The sequence below is a fragment of the Scyliorhinus canicula genome, chromosome 11, assembly GCF_902713615.1.
Source record: "Scyliorhinus canicula chromosome 11, sScyCan1.1, whole genome shotgun sequence".
NCBI classification, from domain to species: Eukaryota; Metazoa; Chordata; class Chondrichthyes; order Carcharhiniformes; family Scyliorhinidae; genus Scyliorhinus; species Scyliorhinus canicula.
Genome location: NC_052156.1, coordinates 160810421 through 160833894, shown reverse-complemented (window position 1 = coordinate 160833894; position 23474 = coordinate 160810421). Strand labels below are relative to the sequence as shown.

Here is a 23474-nt window from a genome sequence, read left to right as displayed (position 1 = left end):
AGAGGGAGTGCAGCTGCATTAAGTTTCAAGGGAGTAAGGCAAGGCTGGATAGCGTCTACTGTACTAACAAGAGTATCCAAAGATGTGCAGGCTAGGTGGATTGGCCATACTAAATTGCCCCATGGTGTCCAAGAATGTGTAGGTTCGGTGAGGTTATGGGGGTGGGGGTGGCAGGCTTAAAAGTGGACAAATCTCCAGGTCCGGATGAATTGTGTTCTTGGCTGCTGTGTGAGGTGAGGAAGGCGATCGCAAGGGCTCTGACCCAAATTTTTTATTCCTCTCTGGCCATGGGGGAGACTCCAGAGGACTGGAGAACAGCTAATGTGGTCCCACTATTAAAGAAGAGTTGTAGAGATAAGCCGGGAACCTACACACCATCACATCAGTGGTAGGGAAATAATTGGAGAAAATTGTGAAGGAGAGAATCTATCTCCACTTGGAGAGGCAAGGTTTGATCAAGGATAGTCAGCATGGCTTTGTCAGAGGGAGGTCATGCCCAACAAATTTGACTGACATTTTTCAGCATGTGACCAGGAGTGTAGATGCGGGCAGTTGAGGGTAGTCCCCAACATAAAGGCGAGGAAACTGCGTACTTGGTTCAGACTGCTGTGAACGACTTAATTGGTATTCCCACTCCCTTTGCAGACAACCACAATGAAGGCAAAAACTAACACATACACACATAGCTTTGGGGGAAACTACAATGTGCACAGTTAAGAGGATGAAATTCACATCACCAGTGAAAATTGAATAGAAAAAATCCAGAAACATTTGCACAGAAGCAACTATGTGAAGCTGAGTGATAATTAATGTTTTAACGAAATGAACCAGCAGTTGTCCTCCAGTCATGCACTCCGCTGACATATCTGCATTCCGCCACTACTGGCCTCTCGAGCAACCCCATTTTCTGTTGGTAGGTGGACAAGTTTTCAGCTGCCTAAACTCTGGGATCCCCCTTACTTCCTCCCTTGAAGACACTCCCCAAAGCCTAGCCTCTTACACAAAGTTTTTGGCCTTCTTGCCCGAATATTTCCAATGGACTGGTTTCTCCATTTGGGAGACTATGGGGCGGGATTGTCCATTGACTGATGACGAAATTGCAACACGCAATTGGGCGGAGAATAGCTTCCAACGCCAAAATTGTGGTGGCCGCCAATTTGACGCCAAATCTCCATTCCCCGTCACCTTGACAGCGGTGTCAATGCGGTCAGGAACGCACGCTCAGTTGATGTAGTTTATATGGATTTCAGGAGTCTCCCATGCAGTCAAGGTCCCACATGGGAGACTTATAAAGAAATCAAATGCACAGGGGATACAGGGTAATTTGATAAGGTGGATTCAAAATTGGCTTAGTTGTAGGAGGCAGAGGGTGATGACAGATGGCTGCTTTAGTGACTGAAAGCCAATGTCCAGAGGTATACCACAGGGATCTGTGCTGGGTCCCCTATTATTGGTCATTTATGTAAATGGCATAGATGATTATGTGGGGGATAGGATCAGTAAGTTTGTGGATGACACAAAGATTGGCCGGGTGGTTAACAGTCAGGTTGAGTGTCTTGGGTAACAGGAAGATATGGATGGGATGATCAAATGGGCAGGTACTTGGCAGATGGAATTTAGCCCTGAACAGTGGGAGGTGATGCACTTTGGAAGGAGTAATATGACAAGGGAGTATTCAATGAACGATGTGACACTAAGAAGTTCAGAGGAAAAAGAGGGACCATGACGTGTTTGTCCATAGATCTCTGGAGGCAGAAGGGCAGGTTAACAGGGGGGTGAAAAAGGCATATGGGCAATTGCCTTTAACAATCGAGCATAGATTATAAAGCAGGGAGGTCATGTTGGAGTTATATGGAACTTTGGTGAGGCCACAGCTGGAGCACTGTGTGCAGTTCTGATCACCACATTATAGGAAGGATGTGATTGCATTGGAGGGGGTGCAGAGGAGGTTCACCAGGATGTTGCCTGGGATGGAATGTTTAAGTTATGAAGAGAGGTTGTATAGGCTTGGGTTGCTTTCATTGGAGAAGAGCAGCAACCTGATCGAGGTGTACAAGATTATGAGGTACAGGACAGGGTGGATAGGCAGAAGCTATTCCCCTTAGTTGAAGGGTCAGTCATGAAAGGACTCAAGTTCAAGGTCGGGGCAGGAGGTTTAAGGTGGATTTGAGGAAAAACGTTGTCAGCCAGAGGGTGGTGATGGTCTGGAATGCACTGCCTGGGAGGGATGTAGAGCCTCACATCCTTCATAAAGTACCTTGTTGAGAACTTGGCACGCCACTACATTCGAGGCTAAGGGTCAGGTTCTGGTAAGTGGGATTTGGTCGGCAGGTCAGGGGTTTTTCATGTTCTGGTGTAGACCTGATGGGCTGAAGGGCCCATTCTGTACTGTGTGATCCTGTGACTCTGTGATCGATCGTCCGGCAAAAAACAGTATCCAGTTCCGAAGCTCCGGCCCAGCGCTGACGGAGGCAGGGAATTACAGATGTACATGGGCCATTTCAAACCCATTTACATCCGATTAATGGGCTGGACGCCCCATTCCCCTCGTCCCCGTGATGCTGCGAACTTCTCGGCTGGGATACACCTGGCGTGGATTGGCACAAGTATTCTTTTTCAATTTAGAGTACCTAATTATTTTTTCTCCAATTAAGGGACAATTTAGCATGGCCAATCCACCTAACCTACACATAGACCATACAGTGCAGAAGGAGGCTATTCGACCCATCGAGTCTGCACCAACCCACTTAAGCCCTCACTTCCACCCTATCCCCTAAACACCTCCTAACGTTTTTGGTCACTAAGGGCAATTTATTGTGGCCAATCCACCTAACCAGCACATCTTTGGGCTATGGGAGGAAACCGGAGGAAACCCACGCAGACACGGGGAGAACGTGCAGACTCCGCACAGACAGTCACCCAGCGGGGAATCGAACCTGGGACCCTGGCGCTGTGAAGCCACAGTGCTATCCACTTGTGCTCCCGTGCTGCCCTTTGGGTTGTGGGGTGCAAACTCCACACGGACTGTGACCCAAGGCCGGGATTCGAACCCGGGTCGTCAGTGCCACAGTCCTAGTGCTAACCACTGCGCCACATGCCGCCCTGACGCAAGTATTTTCAAGCATGCCCTGACACTGTGGACCCCGTGGTGGGTCAAGGAGGGGGTCAATATTTTGAGTTGATGGCTCCAAAGTCCATCTGAGGGCTCCCCTCTCCCCACAACACAAATCCTGCCCACCCCACACTCCAGCCCCCTCGCCAGACCCACTATCAGACTTGCAACAATGACCCCTCCATCGCACCCCCATATCAGAAACCCCCATATCAGAGACCCCCCTACCCCAAGCAGCCGGCAAGAACCCCATTGCTATTCTCCCATACTTGGTCATTTTTTTGGAGCTGGGGGGGTGAAACGCTCCAGTGAAGTGAAGTGTGGGACCCGAAGGCACTGCACGCCCAGTCTCACAGATATGGGCGCCTTTGTAAAGCATGCCCCAATCTCAAAGTGAGAGTACAGGCCAGCACCCCCCCATCCCAAGGAGCATTGGCATTGGGGCAATGTGAACAGTGGATGTAGCTACATCTGAAGAACTGCAGCGGTTCAAGAAGACAACTCACCACCACCTTCTAAAGGGCAACTTGGGATGGGCAAGAAATGCTGGCCTAACCAGCGACACCCACATCCCGTAAATTAATTTTTTTAAAATCCTTTCTAAAGAATATAAATGAACCAATATTTTTTTCATGAAAATCCAGTTGCCATCACTGATGCCTGCTTTTAAACCCAGATTTTATTTCATTAACCAATTTTAAATTCTCAGTTCCTGTGGTGAGATTTGAATACATTTTTAGTTTATTTTAATCTTCTTGGGATGTGGTGTCATTGGCCAGCATTTGTTGCCCGTCCCTAATTGCCCTCGAATTGGGTGACTTGCTGAGCCATTTCGGACTCGACCACATTGCCGTGGGTCTGGAGTCACAGGTAGGCCGGACCAGGGTAAGGGCGGCAGGTTTCATTCCCTAAAGAACATGGGTGAACCAGATGGGTTTTTACGATGATGGTAGCCGTGGCTGGCGTTAATTAAAAAAAAAAATTAGAGTACCCAATTATTTTTTTCTCCAATTAAAGACCAATTAAGCGTGGCCAATCCACCTAACCTGCACATCTTTGGATTATGGGGGTGAAACATACGCAAACACGGGGTGAATGTGCAAACTCCACACAGACAGTGACCCAGGGCTGAGATTCGAACCCAGGTCCTCAGCGCCGCAGCCCCAGTGCCAACCGCTGGGCCACATGCTGCCCTCTGTGGCTGCCGTTATTCTGGTTTAGCACACTGGGCTAAATTGCTGGCTTTTAAAGCAGTCCAAGGCAGGCCAGCAGCACAGTTCAATTCCCGTACCAGCCTCCCCAAACAGGCGCCGGAATGTGGCGACTAGGGGCTTTTCACAGTAACTTCATTGAAGCCTACTCGTGACAATAAACGATTTTCATTTCATTTCATTGTTTTTCATTCCAGATTTATTAACAGAATTCAAATTCCACCAACTGCGGTGGTGGGATTGGGACCCAGGTTGCCCGCACATTAATAACATTACTAGTCCAATGACATTTTCCCTGCAGCGTCATCTCCTCATAGGTCAATCTATGCCTCTAGACTCCTACTCCAATAGCATATGCACAAAGTTCGATTATCCGTGAGATACTCTGGTACACACTTTGGAGTGGATTTGAGAAGTATTTGTTCTTTGGGGATGGTCTCAGCAAGCGTTTGGCAATTTGAGGATGGAACAAATATTTGGTGCTACGCGTCCACTTAGGATAAGATGGAAACTGGCTCCTTGTAACACCGTGCTTTTTAAAAGATTTATGCTTTCATGGGATGTGAGCGTCATGGGAAGGCCAGAATTTGTTGTCCATCCCTAATTGCCCTTGAGCTTAGTGGCTTGCTAGGCCATTTCTGGGCCTCTTGAGTACAAATCCAGTGGTTACTTGTTACTTTGGCTGGGGTTACTGTTTGAGGTCCAATTTGAGATCATTTGCTATTACTGGCTCACTTCCCCCCTCTCCCTGTGTCGGCCTGTTTCTGATCCTGGGAGATGGTTTGGGTGTCCAGACCTGGAAAAAGGCCTCCATGCTGCTATTTTATCAGATGGGAACATAACTTCAGATTCCCTTTTAGACTTGCTTATCAGCAGAGCGTTAACATAAACAAGGAGTAGCTTGGCTTATTCTTAGCCATTACCATAGCAACAACATATGTGACATCACCCCGAGTGCCAAACTCACAATGGTTCAGTATGAAAGAGGATGGAAGAAAGGCTGAACTTGCGTATGAAGATATTTATATTAAGAACGCTTTCAAAGGAACCGTAGAAATTTGCTCTTCATATATTTACATGAGGATCAGCAATGATATCTTTAGTTATGAAAGCCAGACAAGATGCTGCCATCTTGATTATAACTAACAGTAAATTGTCTGTAATCTGAGCAGCTGTGTGATGACATCATCAATCCCAAAATGTCACAATCTTTGCAATTAAGAATTTATGACCTTTCAGCCGGGGAAACGGAACATAGATGCCGCACTGTTATAAGAAAGAAAGAGAGAGGTGGGCATTTACATATTACCTTGTCACATCTGTCAGAAATATTTCCAAGCTCTTCAAAGGCAATAAGTCACTCTGCAGCTATGCAGCTGCCATCCTGCAGACCACTGCGGCAGCCAAGTCGAACAGAGCAAAGTCCTACCAACAGCAGTCGGATGAATAGGTGGCTCGTTCTTCCTTTGACTGAGAGAGGAAAGGCTGCCAAGATAACAGGATAATTCCCTGCACCCGCCCGATTAAAAAAACAAAGACTGTCTGGCATTTACGTGGCGCCTTTCATGACCAAAAAGGACTTCCCAAAGCACTTCCAACCGATGAAGTGACTTTGAACTGTGGTCACTGTTGTCATTTAGGAAAAGTGGCAATTAATGCACAGCACGCTCCGACAAGCAGCGCTGTGAATAACCGGATAATTTGTTGAAGTGTTACTAATTGAGAGATAAATATGCATGTAAACCAGTAATAACTTCCCTGCTCTCCTTTGAAATAATGTCATGAGAGCTTTTATATCTACCTGAGAGGACAGACAGTGCCACAGTTTGGCGTCTCATCCAAAAGCTGACACACTTGAACAGTGTAGCGTGCCCCCAGAGCTACACTGGAGTATCAGCTTCTTGGATCTTCTTGTCAAGTGCTTGATTTGGACTTGAACCCATAATCTGTTAGGGGTGAGAGCGTGACCGACTGAACCACGCCGGACACTGAACCACTGGAATATACAAGTCCCTTAAACATCAAATCCAAAGAACACTTCCAATAACGTTCACCAGCCGAAGTTATATTGTAACATTATGGAGTTGAACTTGAACCCGTGAAAATCTGACTCTGACACTGATCGACTGAGCCATGTTGCCTCTATATTTACAGTGTTAATGAGAGCCACGCTAACTTGGAATAGGTCAGTCAAATCGCAAGGAATTTCCAAATAGACCAAACTGGGCAAACATACATTGAGTCTGAAAATCCAGATTTGTCTCACTTCAAATCAGTTCAGATTCAAATGTTACTGTTGCGTTAAAAACCACAGATATGCAGAGGAAGGTTCCACCGGTGTGTGTTCCTCTGCATAAAGATATTTTTTTGCGCGTTGAAAATTGATGCTAAATTAGATGTTGGCAACTAAAGTAGGGTCAATTTCCTGAAGGTTTTCTCAATGTTTGCTTCAGGTTCAGTGGGCCTGTACCTACTTCACTGGAGGAGAAATGACTGGTAAATGTTTGCCTTCTCTGGTGATCTGATGGTGGTTGCGTGTCAGGTGTTATCGGTGGAGTTGTAGACAGTGCGGAAGGATGTTGCAGGTTACAGAGGGACATAGATAAGCTGCAGAGCTGGGCTGTGAGGTGGCAAATGGAGTTTAATGTGGAGAAGTGTGAGGTGATTCACTTTGGAAAGAATAACAGGAATGCGGAATATTTGGCTAATGGTAAAATTCTTGGTAGTGTGGATGAGCAGAGGGATCTCGGTGTCCATGTACATAGATCCCTGAAAGTTGCCACCCAGGTTGATAGGGTTGTGAAGAAGGCCTATGGTGTGTTGGCCTTTATTGGTAGAGGAATTGAGTTTCGGAGCCATGAGGTCATGTTGCAGTTGTACAAAACTCTAGTACGGCCGCATTTGGAGTATTGCGTACAGTTCTGGTCGCCTCATTATAGGAAGGACGTGGAAGCTTTGGAACGGGTGCAGAGGAGATTTACCAGGATGTTGCCTGGTATGGAGGGAAAATCTTATGAGGAAAGGCTGATGGACTTGAGGTTGTTTTCGTTAGAGAGAAGAAGGTTAAGAGGTGACTTAATAGAGGCATACAAAATGATCAGAGGGTTAGATAGGGTGGACAGCGAGAGCCTTCTCCCGCGGATGGAGGTGGCTAGCACGAGGGGACATAGCCTTAAATTGAGGGGTAATAGATATAGGACAGAGGTCAGAGGTGGGTTTTTTACGCAAAGAGTGGTGAGGCCGTGGAATGCCTTACCTGCAACAGTAGTGAATTCGCCAACATTGAGGGCATTTAAAAGTTTATTGGATAAGCATATGGATGATAAGGGCATAGTGTAGGTTAGATGGCCTTTAGTTTTTATCCATGTCGGTGCAACATCGAGGGCCGATGGGCCTATACTGCGCTGTATCATTCTATGTTCTAGGTGTCTTATTCAGTGATGGGATAAGGAGGAACTATTTCACTTTTCCCCCTGTTGTTGGGGATGAAGCTGTGTTGCGATATGTATCGGAATATTGCCTCACCCAAGAGGGAAATTTAATGTTCAAATTTATTTACATGCATTCAAATCTTTATTCCTTAAATAGAAAGTCAAATGTAAATCCATAGTCTGTATATATCAGAATTTGAATTCCAACAATGGACGGTACTGGAAAAATAATGAAGACCCTCCACGCTATTCTTCTTTCTTGATGTGTTTGTTTATAGATGCAAAGAGATGTGACATCAGTTGACAATTGGCATTTACCCAAGAGACGTCAATCACAGGGATGTCCATTTACGAATTCCACTAAATGACCCATGTGCATTGACTGTTAGATGAGCTCTTTCAACCTACTTGTCCTGGATGACACTGATTAACAGTTGCTAGCTAATCCAATTACTTCTGATGGGTAATAAGTAACCAAATTAGCTTTGCTTACACGCCAAAACTCACACGAATATAATTTTGAAGTGCAATGTCTGATTAAATAAAAGCGCCAATTTCTGGGTTTCCCAATATGCCCCACAATGGCCCCCAAACTTCAGCTAAACGTCAGCCAAAAATGGCCGACCAAAATGTCATACGGAAGGGGGAAGTTTTGGGTATTCTAAAAGACATTAAGGTGGACAAGTCCCCAGGACCGGATGGGATCTATCCCAGGTTACTGAGGGAAGCGAGGGTCGAAATAGCTGGGGCCTTAACAGATATCTTTGCAGCATCCTTGAGCACGGGCGAGGTCCCGGAGGACTGGAGAATTGCTAATGTTGTCCCTTTGTTTAAGAAGGGTAGCAGGGATAATCCAGGGAATTATAGACCTGTGAGCTGACGTCAGTGGTAGGCAAACTGTTGGAGAAGATACTGATGGATAGGATCTATTCACATCTGGAAGAAAATAGACTTATCAGTGATAGGCAGCATGGTTTTGTGCAGGGAACGTCATGTCTTACAAACCTAATAGAATTCTTTGAGGAAGTGACAAAGTTAATTGATGAGAGAAGGGCTGTAGATGTCGTATACATGGACTTTAGTAAGGCGTTTGATAAGGTTTCCCATGGCAGGTTGATGGAAAAAGTGAAGTCGTATGGGGTTCAGGGTGTACTAGCTAGATGGATAAACAACTGGCTGGGCAACAGGAGACAGAGAGTAGTGGTGGAAGGGAGTGTCTCAAAATGGAGAAGGGTGACTAGTGGTGTTCCACAGGGATCCGTGCTCGGACCACTGTTGCTTGTGATCTACATAAATGACCTGGAGGAAGGTATAGGTGGTCTGATTAGCAAGTTTGCAGATGATACTAATATTGGTGGAGTTGCAGATAACGAGGAGGACTGTCAGAGAATACAACAAAACATAGATAGATTGGAGAGTTGGGCAGAGAAATAGCAGATGGAGTTCAATCCAGGCAAATGCGAGGTGATGCATTTTGGAAGATCAAATTCAAGAGCGGACTATATGGTCAATGGAAGGGTCTTGGGGAAAATTGATGTGTAGAGAGATCTGGGAGTTCAGGTCCATTGTACCCTGAAGGTGGCAACGCAGGTTGATAGAGTGGTCAAGAAGGCATACAGCATGCTTGCCTTCGTCGGACGGGGTATTGAGTACAAGAGTTGGCAGGTCATGTTACAGTTGTATAGGACTTTGGTTCGGCCACATTTGGAATACTGCGTGCAGTTCTGGTCGCCACCTTACCAGAAGGATGTGGATGCCTTGGAGAGGGTGCAGAGGAGGTTCACCAGGATGTTGCCTGGTATGGAGGGTGCTAGTTATGAAGAAAGGTTGAGTAGATTAGGATTGTTTTCGTTGGAAAGACGGAGGTTGAGGGGGGACCTGATTGAGGTCTACAGAATTATGAGAGGTATGGACAGGGTGGATAGCAACAAGCTTTTCCCAAGAGTGGGGGTGTCAGTTACAAGGGGTCACGATTTCAAAGTGAGAGGGGAAAGTTTAAGGGAGATGTGCGTGGAAAGTTTTTTTACACAGAGGGTGGTGGGTGCCTGGAACGCTTTACCAGCGGAGGTGGTAGAGGTGGGCACGATAGCATCATTTAAGAAGCATCTAGACAGATATATGAATGGGCGGGAACAGAGGGAAGTAGACCTTGGAAAATAGGAGACAGGTTTAGATAAAGGATCTGGATCGGCGCAGGCTGGGAGGGCCGAAGGGCCTGTTCCTGTGCTGTAATTTTCTTTGTTCTTGGTTCTTTGTATTAATTGTGAGAGTTAAACTGGATGTGGCTAATGAACCGACTTTCTGATTTATTTTGGTTGTTGTGTTTTCTTTTTCTGAACCAAGGTGAGAAACAAAATGCGGTGAAGTGGATGCCGGAGTAAATCTGCACCATTATCAGGTGAAAGGTCAAAACTGAATGCTTGCAAATCCAAAAACGTCAGGTCTGAAACTGTCGACTGTAGTCAGCAAAACAATTTAGGAAGAGGCAGAGAAAATGGTGCCAGTTATGTGACATAACCGCTTCTACCACCTCCACAATGAATAATATCTGAGGTATTTAAGATTCATTACTGGTGCTTCTTCCCTCATGAAATATCATTTAGCTGTTTCCTCATGACAGGAGGTAACTAGAGCTGCAGTGTGTGTTGAATGGAGGGACTGTATCAGACACTATAAGCTGCCAAGGTGCTAAACGCTGGAATTTTCCCTCTAAACCTCTCCGCCTCTCTTCTCCCTCATTAATCAAACCTTTCAGTCATCTGCTCTGATAAGGCCTTTTATGGCCTGACATCACCAGCTTTTTCTTTATAATGGTCCTGTAATGCACTTTGAGACGGTTAACTGCATTGAAGGTGTTACATGTTATACCTGCTCCATCAAAGGTCAGCAGTAAAGAAAGACTTATATTTATCTTGCACCTTTTGTGACCTCAGGATGTTCCAATGAAGTATTTTTGAAGTGTAGTCACTGTTCTAATGTCGGAAACACTGCAGGCAATTTACACATCAGCAGGGTCCACAAATAGTAAAATATATTCTTTTATTTCAAGGCATCACTGCTCAGGCCTGCATTGGTTGCCCATTCCTAATTGCCTTTGAACTGAGTGGCGTTCTAGAATATTTCAGAGGTCAGCTAAGAGTCAACCACATTGCTGTGGGTCTGGAGTCACATGTAGGCCAGACCAAGTAAGGACAGCAAATTTCCTTCCCCGGCGAACATTAAGGAGCCAGATGGGTTTTTTATGATAATCGAGAGTAGTTTCACATCACCATTACTGAGACTAGCTTTGAATTCCAGATTTTATTAATTGAACTTGAAATCCATCAGCTGCTGTGTTGGGATTTGAACTCATGTCTCCTGATCATTAGCCTGGGCCTCTGGATCATTAGTCTACTGTAATTACTACTACTCCACCATCCCCCAATGCCACCATATTCTCCTCCTTCTCATCTCCCTAATAAGTGATAATGACCAAATAATCTGTTTTCATGATGTTTGAGGAACAAATATTGACCAGAACAATAGGGCAGCTTGCCCAAGCTTCTACTAAGTAGTTACTTGGAATTTTTCACATCCACCTGAAAGAACAGATGGAGCCTTTGACATTTCACCCAAAAGCCAGCACCTCAAACGGTGCAGCACTCACTCAGTACTGTACGAGAGCATCAAGAGTTTTGTGCTCAAGTCCTGGGACTTGTGCTGTTGAACCCTCTGCTCCTCCTCTCTTGTGACCCCCAGCCTGCTCTCGCTTATCGTTGACCCTTGCTCACATTTGGCCCAGGGTCCCTTGCTCACCTTTGGCCTCCAGTCCCTCAGCAATCCGGGGCATCTTTGATACATTGTTGGCAGCTGTAGCATCTCGTGGTGGCACGGCCGGTAACGGGAAACTGTCAGCCACTGATTGGTCACCAGATCCCGGTAGGCAGAACTTCTGCCACTACGGTCCTGGTAAGCCCCGAAAGTGCCTGAAGGGTAGGGCGGCACAGTGACACAGTGGGTAACGGAAAGTTTGTGCATTTAAATCCACATCAGACCAATTAATCAAGGTTAATATTTCAGGGCTAGATTGTCTGAGATGCACAGGACGGCATGGTGATTAACACTGCTGCTTCGGGGAAATATGGTGGCGCAGGGGGTTAGCCCTGTGGCCTCACGGCGCCGAGGTCCCAGGTTCAATCCCGGCTCTGGATCACTGTCTGTGTGGAGTTTGCACATCCTCCCTGTTTCTGCGTGGGTTTCGCCACCACAACCCAAAGATATGCAAGCTAGGTGGATTGGCCACGCTAAATTGCCCTTTAATTGGAAAAAAAATGAATTGGTACTCTAAATTGTTTTTTAAAAATCAATGCTGCCTCACAGCACCGAGGACCCAGGTTCGATCCTGGCCCCGGGTCACTGTCTGTGTGGAGTTTGCACATTCTCCCCATGTCTGCGTGGGTCTCACCCCCACAACCCAAAGATGTGAAGGCTCGGTGGATTGGCCACACTAAATTGTCCCTTAATTTGAAAAACAATTGGGCACTGTAAATTTTTTAAGATGTGCCTGATTCTGTCAAGCCACATAAAGCGAACCGACGAATCTGCTTTGCCAGTCCTTGACTTGGGTGTGCTGGTACAAGGAATGCAAAAAATTATAATTCAGGTGCAGCAAGCAATTGGAAAAGAAAATGGCATGTTCGCCTTTACTGCAAGGGAATTGGAGTACAAGAATAAAAACATCTTGCTGCAAATGTTCAGGGTTTTGGTGAGACCACATCTGGAATAATGTGTGCAGTTTTGGTCTTCATATTTCAGAAAATATTTATTTGCATTGAAGACAGTAGAGCAAAAATTCACTAAATTGATCACTTGGATGAGATGGTTGTCAGTGATCCAGCAAATTGGAGTTTGGAAGAATGAGACGTGATCCCATTGAAACGCACACAATTCCGAAAGGGCTTGGTAGTGTGGAAGCTGAGAGGTTGTTTCCCGTGGCTGGAGAATCAAAAACATGGGGCCACAGTCTCAGCCTAATGGAGCTCATCATTTAGGGCTGAAATGAAGATAAATGATTTCACTCGAAGGGTTGTGATGCTTTGGAAGTCAAGCCCTACTTGGTTGTGGATGCTCCATCCTGTAATCAATACCATTAGAGACCCAGAGTCCTCAACCGCTCCTCATGTGACAGGTACTTTATTTCGGGCATCATTCTTGTGAACCTCCTCTGGACCCTCTCCAAGACCAGCACATCCTTCTTTAGATACGGGCCCAAAACGGCTCACGGTATTCCAAATAGGGTCTGACCAGAACCTTGTACAGCCTCAACAGGTCCATCCCTGCGCTTGTATTGTAGCACTCTCGACATGAATGCTCACATTCGCATCCTTTTTTTTTCATAGAATTTACAGTGCAGAAGGAGGCCATTCGGCCCATCGAGTCTGCACCGGCTCCTGGAAAGAGCACCCCACCCTATCCCCATAACCCAGTAACCCCACCCACCACTAAGGGCAATTTTGGACACTAAGGGCAATTTATCACGGCCAATCCACCTAACCTGCACATCTTTGGACTGTGGGAGGAAACCGGAGCACCCGGAGGAAACCCACGCACACACAGGGAGGATGTGCAGACTCCGCACAGACAGTGACCCAAGCCGGAATCGAACCTGGGACCCTGGAGCTGTGAAGCGATTGTGCTATCCACAATGCTACCGTGCTGCCCTTTTAAAAAACTAAATTAAGAGTACCCAATTATATATTTTTCAATTAAGGGCAATTTAGCGTCGCCAATTCACCTACGCTGCACATCTTTGGGTTGTGGAGGTGAAACCCATGCGGACACGGGGAGAATGTGCAAACTCCACACAGACAGTGACCCAGAGCCTGGATTGAACCCGGGTCCTTGGCGCCGTGAGGCAGCAGTGCTAACTAGTCCGCCACCGTGCCGCCCTGCATTTGCCTTTCTAACTGCCGACTGAACCTTCTCATTAACCTTTAGAGAATCTTGATTATGTCCGTAACTTGGCTGACTGAAAGAACTAGACTGTTGACTTGAACCTGATCTTCATTCAACTTTAGTCCTTCAGTGACTCAGGTGGTAATTGTACCACATGATATTCAGTCAACGTTTGCTCATGTGTGTCCTTTGGCACGGCTAATAGCCCACAGCAACTGGAGTGATGGTTGGGCTTCAGCATATTTGTACTTGGGGTGGAAAGCTATTGTCCAAATCTCTTGTCATTATCTGATATCTAAGTTTACATGCCACTTGACTGAGTTTGAAGGGTCGCCACCGCTCATAGCTCACCCTGAACTTCTGGTACATTGCTTCAAGAGTGAAAATGCATTAGTAAATTGAAGGGAGAAATTCTGAGCTATGTTGCTGGTAAATAAAGGAACACGTTTAGATGGGAGATCAACATAAGTTCTAAAGCATGTAAATACATTGTGCCATTGGGAGAACAGAGATGGCCTCACTTAAATCACTATGCCCCCTGAGGAAGTCATTAAAAAGCAAATTTAATTATTCCAGTCAGTATATGTCTTGACACTGACCTCACTTTTGTGGAGCCAACACTGATTATTGAGACATGCTCAACAGGTTAATATTTCTGTACAGCACTAAGATGATCATGTTCTATTCCAGAACGTCAAGTGGTGAACCTTTGCACACTTTTACTGTTATTTATAGAGTTATACATGAAAAGTATGCACCTCTTAATCCAACAAATTAAGTCTGTCTCTGTTTGGAAGGGTCTCAAGTGAATACCTAGTACATGCTCACCACTTGCACGCAACTAAACACAATTAATATACAATTAACATGCCACAATTGTAGGTGTTCTTAAGACATTCCATGGAAGAGCTACATCCAGACTGTTCCTACCTACCCATGTGAATCAAGACATGATATTCTGTATGACAGGCATGAAAATTACTTATTCCCTCGTACAAAGAATGTTATTGTGCACTTTTAATCAGGTGTTACTTATGTGCTAAATAGACTACTGTTCCATCTTCACTGTTCATAGATTCATAGAGGTTTACAGCACGGAAACAGGCTCTTTGGCCCAACTTTTCCGTCCCGCCCAATTTTTGCCACTAAACTAGTCCCTGTTGTCAAAACTATTTTCACAGTACATTCATTGCAGTGTTAATGTACGCTTACTTGTGACACTAATAAAGATTTTTACTATATACACTGGTTTGAAACAACTAATATAACCTTGTTGACACAGGACACAAGAATAGTAATTCACAACAAGCTCAATCCATGCTTATGGTGGTGTCGAGGAATGCTGAGATACTGTTGCATTGTGACAGTACTACTGGTATCTCACTCATCTGCCTAGTCCTCATATTTTTACACATGCAATCTTGCCAACGGAAGTGCAGGTCTAGATGGTTTCATAAATACAGGTGGTGGTTAACTTCTGTTTAATGGTTCACCTGTATCTGTGCTTGGACACACAATTTTATCAGTGGGATACTCTGCCAAGGGGTTTCGCCTGTGCAGCCTGACCTGAATTTTCCTTTGTCTCCAGCTAAAGGCACAGATGCACTCTCGGTAATGTTCCATTCACACTGCGGATGGACAGGAGACAGTGAGCAGCTGCGAGCCCATTCCTGCCCAATCCTAGCCAATTCTGTCTTTATTAAAGCAGGCTGGGGCTCTTTTCTCCAGAACAAAAAAGGTGAGGGGTGATCTGTTTAAGTTCTTTAAGATTATCAAAGGGCAAAATACAAGCAGTGGTGCAAAAAGACCCTAACGAGACCCTATTATTGGCCACTTGAGACCATGAGACCACAAGATGTAGGAGCAGAAGTAGGCCATTCGGCCTATTGAGCCTGCTCCACCATTCAATGAGATCATGGCTGATCTTTTGTGGACTCAGCTCCACTTTCCCGCCCGAACACCATACCCCTTTATTCCTTTATTCTTCAAAAACTATCTATCTTTATCTTGAAAACATTTAATGAAGGAGCCTCAACTGCTTCAATGGGCAGGGAATTCCATAGATTCACAACCTATAATCCTCAACTCCAATTTCCCACCTTATCACCATCAGCCTTGATTCCCTTGCTGATTAAAAATCTGTCTATCTCAGCCTTGAACAAACTTAACAATCCAGCCTCTTCAGCTCTCTGCGATAAGGAATTGCAGACATTCACTACCCTCTGAGAGACGGAATTCCTCCACATCTCTGTCTTAAATGGGCGACCCCTTACTCTGAGATTATGCCCTCTGATCCTAGACTCTCCAACAAGAGGAAACATCCTCTCAGCATCTATCCTGTCAGGTCCCCTGAGAATCCGACATGTCTCAATATGATCACCTCTCATTCTTCTAAACTCCAATGAGGACAGGTTCAACCTACTCAAACTCTCCTTATAAGAAAGTCCCTCCATACCCGGGGTCAACCTAATGACCCTCCTCTGGACTGCCTCCAATGCCAGTATATCACCAATTGGCCTGAGGCTAGATGAGTGAACCATCCACCAACTAACCTGCTGCTGGTAAAATGCCATCAGGCTGAGAGGATGATGATCTTTGCTGGGAAAAACAGAAATGTAGAGTATTTCTTAAATGGGAAAGATTGTGAAATATTGATTCACAAAGAGACCAGGGTGTTCTTGTCCGTAAGTCACTGAACGCTAACATAATTGTCCCTTGACAATCAATGGCATTACCATTGCTGAACCCCCCACTGACAGGCAACAAGCAAATAGGTTGGCAAATTGTACATTGGGTTTTATTGAAAGGGGATTTGAGTACAAGAATAAATAAGCCTTGCTGTAATTGTATAGAGCCTTGGAGAGGCCACACCTAGAGTATTGTGTTTTTGTCTCTTTATTTAACAAAGGATATACTGGCCATAGAGGAGAGCAAAAAAGATTCAACAGGCTAATCACTGAGATGGCGGGATTGACCAATGGAAGGAGATTGTGTGGAAGAATGAGGAGCAAGTAAAATTTACACAAGTGCCAGACAATGACAATCTAAATATTGCCCCTTGTCAATCAATGGCATTACCGCTGCTGAATCCCCCACTATCAGCACCCTGGGTTAACCAAAGACCAGAAACTGAACGGGTCCAACTGTATAACAGGTCAGAGGCTAGGAATAACTCACCTTTTTAATGGCCATCATTAGACTTTTAAGGGCGGCATGTGGAGCAATGGTTAGTACTGGCAGTGCGGTACTGAGGACCAGGGTTCGAATCCTGGCCCTGGGTCACTGTCCGTGTGGAGTTTGCACATTCTCCCCGCGTCTGCGTGGGTCTCACCCCCACAACGCAAAGATGTGCAGGGTAGGTAGAGTGGCCACGCTAAATTGCCCCATAATTGGAAATAAATAATAATAATTGGGTACTCTAAATTTATTTAAAAAAATAACAATTGGACTTTTAATTAAAGATTTTTTATTGAATTCAAATTTCACCATCTGCTGTGGCGGGATTTGAACCCGGGTCCCCAGAGCATTACTCTGGGTCTCTGGTTTACTAGTCCAGTGACAATACCACTACACAACTGGCTCCCCAAAACCTGCCCACCATCTACAAGGCACAAGTCAGGAATGTGATGGAACATTCTCAACTTATCTGGGAGCGAGCAACTCCAACAACACTCAAGGACATCAACACCATCCAGCCTGTTTGATTGGCACCTCATCTGCAAATATTCACTCCCTCCACCCCAGCGCACTGTGGCAGCCATGTGTACCATCTAAAGGTGCACAGCAGGGACTCACCAAGTTTCCTTAGACAGCACCTTCCAAATCCATGACCACTACCATCCCGAAGGACAAGGGCAGCAGACACCTGGGAACCCCACCACCTGGAAGTTCCCCTCCAAGCCACTCACCATCCTGACTTTGAAATATATCCCCATTCCTTCATTGTCACTGGGTCAAAATCCTGGAACTCCCTCCCTGACAGCACTGTGTGTACCTACACCACAGGGACTCCAGCGGTTCAAGAAGGCAGCTCACCATCATCTTCTTGGGCAATTAGGGATGGGTAATAAGTGCTGGCCTAGCCAGTGATGTCCACATCCCATTAATGAATAAAAAGTAAATAAAAAGGGGCAGCATGGTGGCACAGTGGTTAGCATTGCTGCCTACGGTGCTGGGGACCAGGGTTCGAAACCTGGCCCTGGGTCACTGGCCGTGTGGAGTTTGCACATTCTCCCCGTGTCTGCATGGATTTCACCCCAAACCCAAAGATGTGCAGGATAGGTGGATTGGCCACAATAAATTACCCCTTAATTGGAAAAAATAATTGGGTACTCTAAATTTATAGAAAAATAAATAAATAAATAAATAAAAAGATCTCATTGAAGTGTACACATTTCTTACAGGACTCAACAAGGTAGAGGCTGCAATTATAGTAGCATAGTGTTTAGCACTATGGCGTCACAGCGCCAGGGTCCCAGATTCGATTCCCGGCTTGGGTCACTGTCTGTGCGGAGTCTGCACGTTCTCCCTGTGTCTGCATGGGTTTCCTCCAGGTGCTCTCCTTTCCTCCCACAAGTCCCGAAAGAAATGATTGTTAGGTGAATTGGACATTCTGAATTCTCCCTCTGTGTACCTGAACAGGCGCCGGAGTGTGGCGACTACGGGCTTTTCACAGTAACTTCATTGTAGCCTACTTGTGACAATAAAAATTATTATTATTATTATTCTCCCTTCCAGGGTTGGGGGGGGGAAGGAGGTCTAGAACCAGGGTCACAGTCACAGAATAGGGGATAGGCAATTTAAGATGGCGATGAGGAGGAATCACGTCAGTCTGAGGCTGGTGAATCTTTGGAGTTCTCTATCCCAGAGGACTGTGGAGACACAGTCGTTCAGCTTGTTCAAACCAGAGGTCGACAGATATGAATGATATCAAGGGAGATGGGGATAGTGCAGAAGATGGTCTTGAGGTTGAAGATCAGACAAGTTTACCGTTGGATGGTGGAGCATGATCGAAGGGCTGAATGGCCCACTCCTGCTCCTAGGTTCCAATATTCCAAAAAGTATTGGTGCCAAGGTTTGTTCTTCACTTACTGGCTTGGGATCAATATAACATACAATCCGTTACCATATGGAGTAGCTGAGATGAATAACATAGACACATTTAAAGAGTGACCAGATAAACAGGGGAGGGAGAAAAGAATAGAACAATAGACTGGCAGAACTAGAGTAGAGTGAGGAGCCTCACATGGGATATAGACACTGGCATTGGCCAATTAGGCTTAATTGGGTCCAATACGCAATCCACGTGTGCATTTGCATTAGAAAATAGTGGACAGCAATCTGGAGCAGAAACCCTAGCCACTGCTCTCCTGTTTAGGCTGGTGGTGCTGGGGTCAATTTTCGTACCCAACCACTCATCCAACTGAGGTCAACCAATTCAGCAGACATTGAGAATTGATCCTAGCCACCTTGTGATCATTGTGGTTCAGGGACCCATGTGCATTGTAACTGAAACAGCAGGTGAAATAATGAACCACGCCCCTTGATATAATGTAAATAAGACAGTTCCAAAATAATCAGTATTTGTTCAGCTCAGTTGGCTGGACAGCTGGTTGGTGATGCTGAGTGAGGCCAACAGAGTGGGTTCAATCCCCATACCGGCTGAAGTTATCCACAAAGGACTTCTCGTCTGAGGTGTGCTGGTCCTTAGGTTAAATCCCCGCCAGTCAGCTCTCCCCTTCAAAAAGGGAAAGCAGCCTATGGTCATTTGGGACTATGGCGACTTTACCTCACTCAATGTCATAAATTACTGGTTAAAGTCCAGCAGGTTTGTTTCAAATCACCAGCTTTCGGAGCACTGCTCCTTCCTCAGGTGAATGAAGAGGTATGTTCCAGAAACATATATATATATGTAGACAAAGTCAAATATGCAAGACAATGCTTAGAATGCGAGCATTTGCAGGTAATTAAGTCTTTACAGATCCAGAGATAGGGGTAACCCCAGGTTAAAGAGGTGTGAATTGTCTCAAGCCAAGACAGTTGGTAGGATTTTGCAAGCCCATGGCAGATGGTGGGGGGTGCATGTAATGCGACATGAATCCAAGGTCCCGGTTGAGGCCGTGCTCATGTGTGTGGAACTTGGCTATAAGTTTCTGCTCGGGGATTTTGCGTTGTCGCGCGTCCTGATGGCCGCCTTGGAAAACACTTACCCGGAGATCAGAGCAGATACCCGGAGAATCGCCGAGCAGAAATCTCTGGCTCTGTAAAGACTTAATTACCTACAAATGCTCGCATTCAAAGCATGGTCGTGCGTCTTTGACTGAGTCTATATATATGTTTCTGGAACATACCTCTTCATTCACCTGAGGAAGGAGCAGTGTTCCAAAAGCTAGTGATTTGAAACAAACCTGTTGGACTTTAACCTGGTGCTGTCAGACTTCTTACTGTGCTCACCCCAGTCCAATGCCGGCATCTCCACACAATGTCATAAATGGAATTGGAGGGCAGCACGGTGGCTCAGTGGATAGCACAGCAGTCTCGCGGCGCCGAGGTCCCAGGTTTGATCCCGGCTCTGGGTCACTGTCCGTGTGGAGTTTGCACATTCTCCCCGTGTTTGCATGGGTTTCGCCCCCACAACCCAAAAATGTGCAGGTTAGGTGGATTGGCCACGCTAAATTGCCAGCTTAATTGGAAAAAATTAATTGGGTACTCTAAATTTATTTTTAAAAAATAAATGGAATTGGCTCTCAGCTCGGTTTTGAAACTTTCACTCTTGTTTTCAATTTATGGCTTTGCCCCTCCCTATCTCTGTAATCCCCTCCATCCCTACAACCCTCCAAAATATCTACGCTCCTCTAATTCGGTCAAACCAGATAAGCAGTGTTCGGGTCAATACAGATGGAGAACGTTGCCAAGGTGACACCAGAAAGAACCTTACCGCCTGTGGAGGGCTGATAGACCTCACACAGGTTAATCGGCTAAGCGGGAAGGAATTGCAAAAACATGCAGAAAATAAGCTATCGAACTACTGGGGGAAGGTAAGTCTGGAACACTAACTCAGGCTGAGCTCCGGCAGAAGGACCAAAAGGGTCACCCTAACGAAAGAAGCCTTTAGCAATTATTTAAAAAAATAATAATTTAGAGTACCCAATTCATTTTTTCCAATTAAGGGGCACTTTAGCGTGACCAATTCACCTACCCTGCACATCTTTTGGGTTGTGTGGACGAAACCCACGCAGACACGGGGAGAATGTGAAAACTCCAAACGGCCAGTGACCCAGAGCCGGGATTTGAACCTGCAACCTCGTCGCCGTGAGGCCGCAGTGCTAACCCACTGCGCCACCCTACTGCCCCACCTTTAGCAATTATGCAGGAAAATCTTGAAGTGGAAGGGAAGTAATGTCAGGTGGCTTGGCAGATGGAGGATCCAGCCAGCTCCTCGCAGGGCAGGCTCGGTTAAAGCTTCAAGAATATTTGGGGGAAAAGGGAGCACAGATTGAAATTTTTAAAAGTAACGCAGAAAACAGGGACTTGGGACTGATAAAGGCGGTTTGAGCCCAGGTTATTTTGTCACTTATTTCCTATCACCGTGTAGCTGTGAGCAATGGCGTATTTATACGCATAGGAAGACTTGATGCAGTTTGATCTGTGTGAGCTGTTTTGTTCCTTCACAATACTGCCAGCTTCACATGAAAAAGAAAGACCAGAGAGTGTGGACGGACTGCAGCACAGCACTGCTTCCGTCATCATATCAGGTAATGTTGATCCTGAATGATTTATACCTTGTCTTCCCACTTTGCAATGAGAACGCCATCTCTTGAGGCTGCCTCTTTGCCATCATTCAAAAGTGGCAGAGCTCGAAGCGACACTGTCAGGCAGTCAAGAGATGGCACCCCCGTAAGACAGCATATTAACAATATGCAGCACAACAGTTTCAAAATCAGTCAGAAGGAGTGAAAGAGGAGGGAAAGTAAATTAGTTTCACAAGGCCCCAAAACTGAGATCAGCCGATAGCAAAGTTGTCATTTATTTGTGTCACCTACAACTTATGTTTTTTTTTAACCTTGTTCGGCGGCTTAAATGGGGAATTACAAACACTTGAGTAGTTATAGTGAAGCCTGTTTTTTTTTTATACAGTTCCATTGAAACCTGTCCAGAGCTGAAGGAGAGAGTTCATAAAGCAAGAGCATGTTCAAAGAGGCGCAGGTGCATTAACAGTCAACTGAGAAAACATCATTTTAGTGGTCCGACGAGACTCCTTTGTATTTGCTTTTTTTTGTGCTTAGTTAGCATGTGGTAACGGAATTCACAGGGTGTCAGTAATGTTAATAAAGAGCGCTGTAGTTCTAGTTTCCGTTTGTGGTTAACCGTGTGTCATCCCACCGGGCCTGTTGAAATGAGCACCTGACTAACGCCCAATCCTGCCGCTCATACCTCACGAGCAGAAACAACTAGAAACAGTTTTGACTAATTATTAATCATTTAATGCCGAGAACGTTCTCGAGCAGGCACACAGCGAAAAATAAAACCCACACACGCCAATGCGTCTTCGCACAGAAATTAATGTGAAAATGCCTGACGGTTTTTAACGCAGCGTGCTAACCACTCTCCCAACTACTTTCGAAGACTAATTTATCACTTTATCTAAACAGGAAAAGCTTATTTCAAAGCAGGTGTTTTCTGTTTACTGATAGCAGCCATTAACTGCTTTGCAGAGATTGGCAGTAATCCTTTTGCAGCCAATGATACTGCAGCGCAGAAGTCTTCACACAAGAGGGTTTCTTTAATTAGGAGTTTCTTTTTAACCACTGTTAATGTAACATCTAGAAGTGCCTCTCTATTACCGTGGCTCATTTGGCACGATTGCTTTTTATGAAATTTTGCTGTGCACTGATTGGCCTATATTTTGCTGACGGAACCAGCAATAGCTGATATTCAGAATAATCCATTGTTCATGAAGTATTGAAGATGGCAAGGCAGGTTGCTAAAGTGGTTAAAAAGGTGACCACCTCTCCGGGGAAGGAAATTAAGGGAGACTACAACCATATAATTCCTACAGTGCAGAAGAAGGCCGTTCAGTCCATCGAGCCTGCACCGACCCTCTGAAAGAGCACCCTACCTAGGTCCACTCCTCTACCCGTAACCCCACCTAACCTGCACATCTTTGCACACTCTGGGGCAATTTAGCGTTGCCAATCCACAGAACCTGCACATCTATGGATTGTGGGAGGAAGCCGGAGGAAACCCACGCAGACACGGGTAGAATGTGCAGAGTCCGCACAGACACCCGAGGCTGGAATTGTTCCCAGGTCCCTGGCACTGTGAGGCAGCAGTGCTAACCACTGTGCCACCGTGGCACCCCAATTGAATGGCGGATTGTACGAATGGGCTGCGCATGGCAACAAGCCTGTTTGAGGGGTTGGGGGGGGGGGCGGTGAACGTGTGATTGCAGGGAGGGGTGCTGGTGAGTCTGTCAGAGTGAAGGGCAAAGGGTGGGCTCCATCCATGTGGACAGTCAGGAACGGTGCAAGCATACATATGTACACTGCACATACACAAACTTTACTTCCCTGAAATAGGTAAGGAGTCCCCCACCCAGGCAAGCTACAATCTGGGACACAGCGCAATAACCTTCATTATGGGACAAACCTTTAAATTCTGGTACGGATGACCACCTTGGGTTGAATATGAGCTTTATAAACAGTAATTGAGTGCAGGAGCAGGAAAGGATGTGCCTTTATCAAATACCTGGCTCTACTTCGAAGAGAGTAGGTCGGATGACCCAGG

General features: G+C 45.7%; 1 long non-coding RNA gene across 1 annotated transcript; it reads left to right on the top strand.

Annotated features, from left to right (window-relative positions):
- Positions 1–5363: 5363 nt before the first annotated feature.
- Positions 5364–22554, top strand: LOC119973708. Its single transcript, XR_005462381.1, has 4 exons — positions 5364–5613; positions 10098–10307; positions 15277–15426; positions 21825–22554. It is a non-coding gene; the product is annotated as an uncharacterized LOC119973708 (long non-coding RNA).
- Positions 22555–23474: the final 920 nt, after the last annotated feature.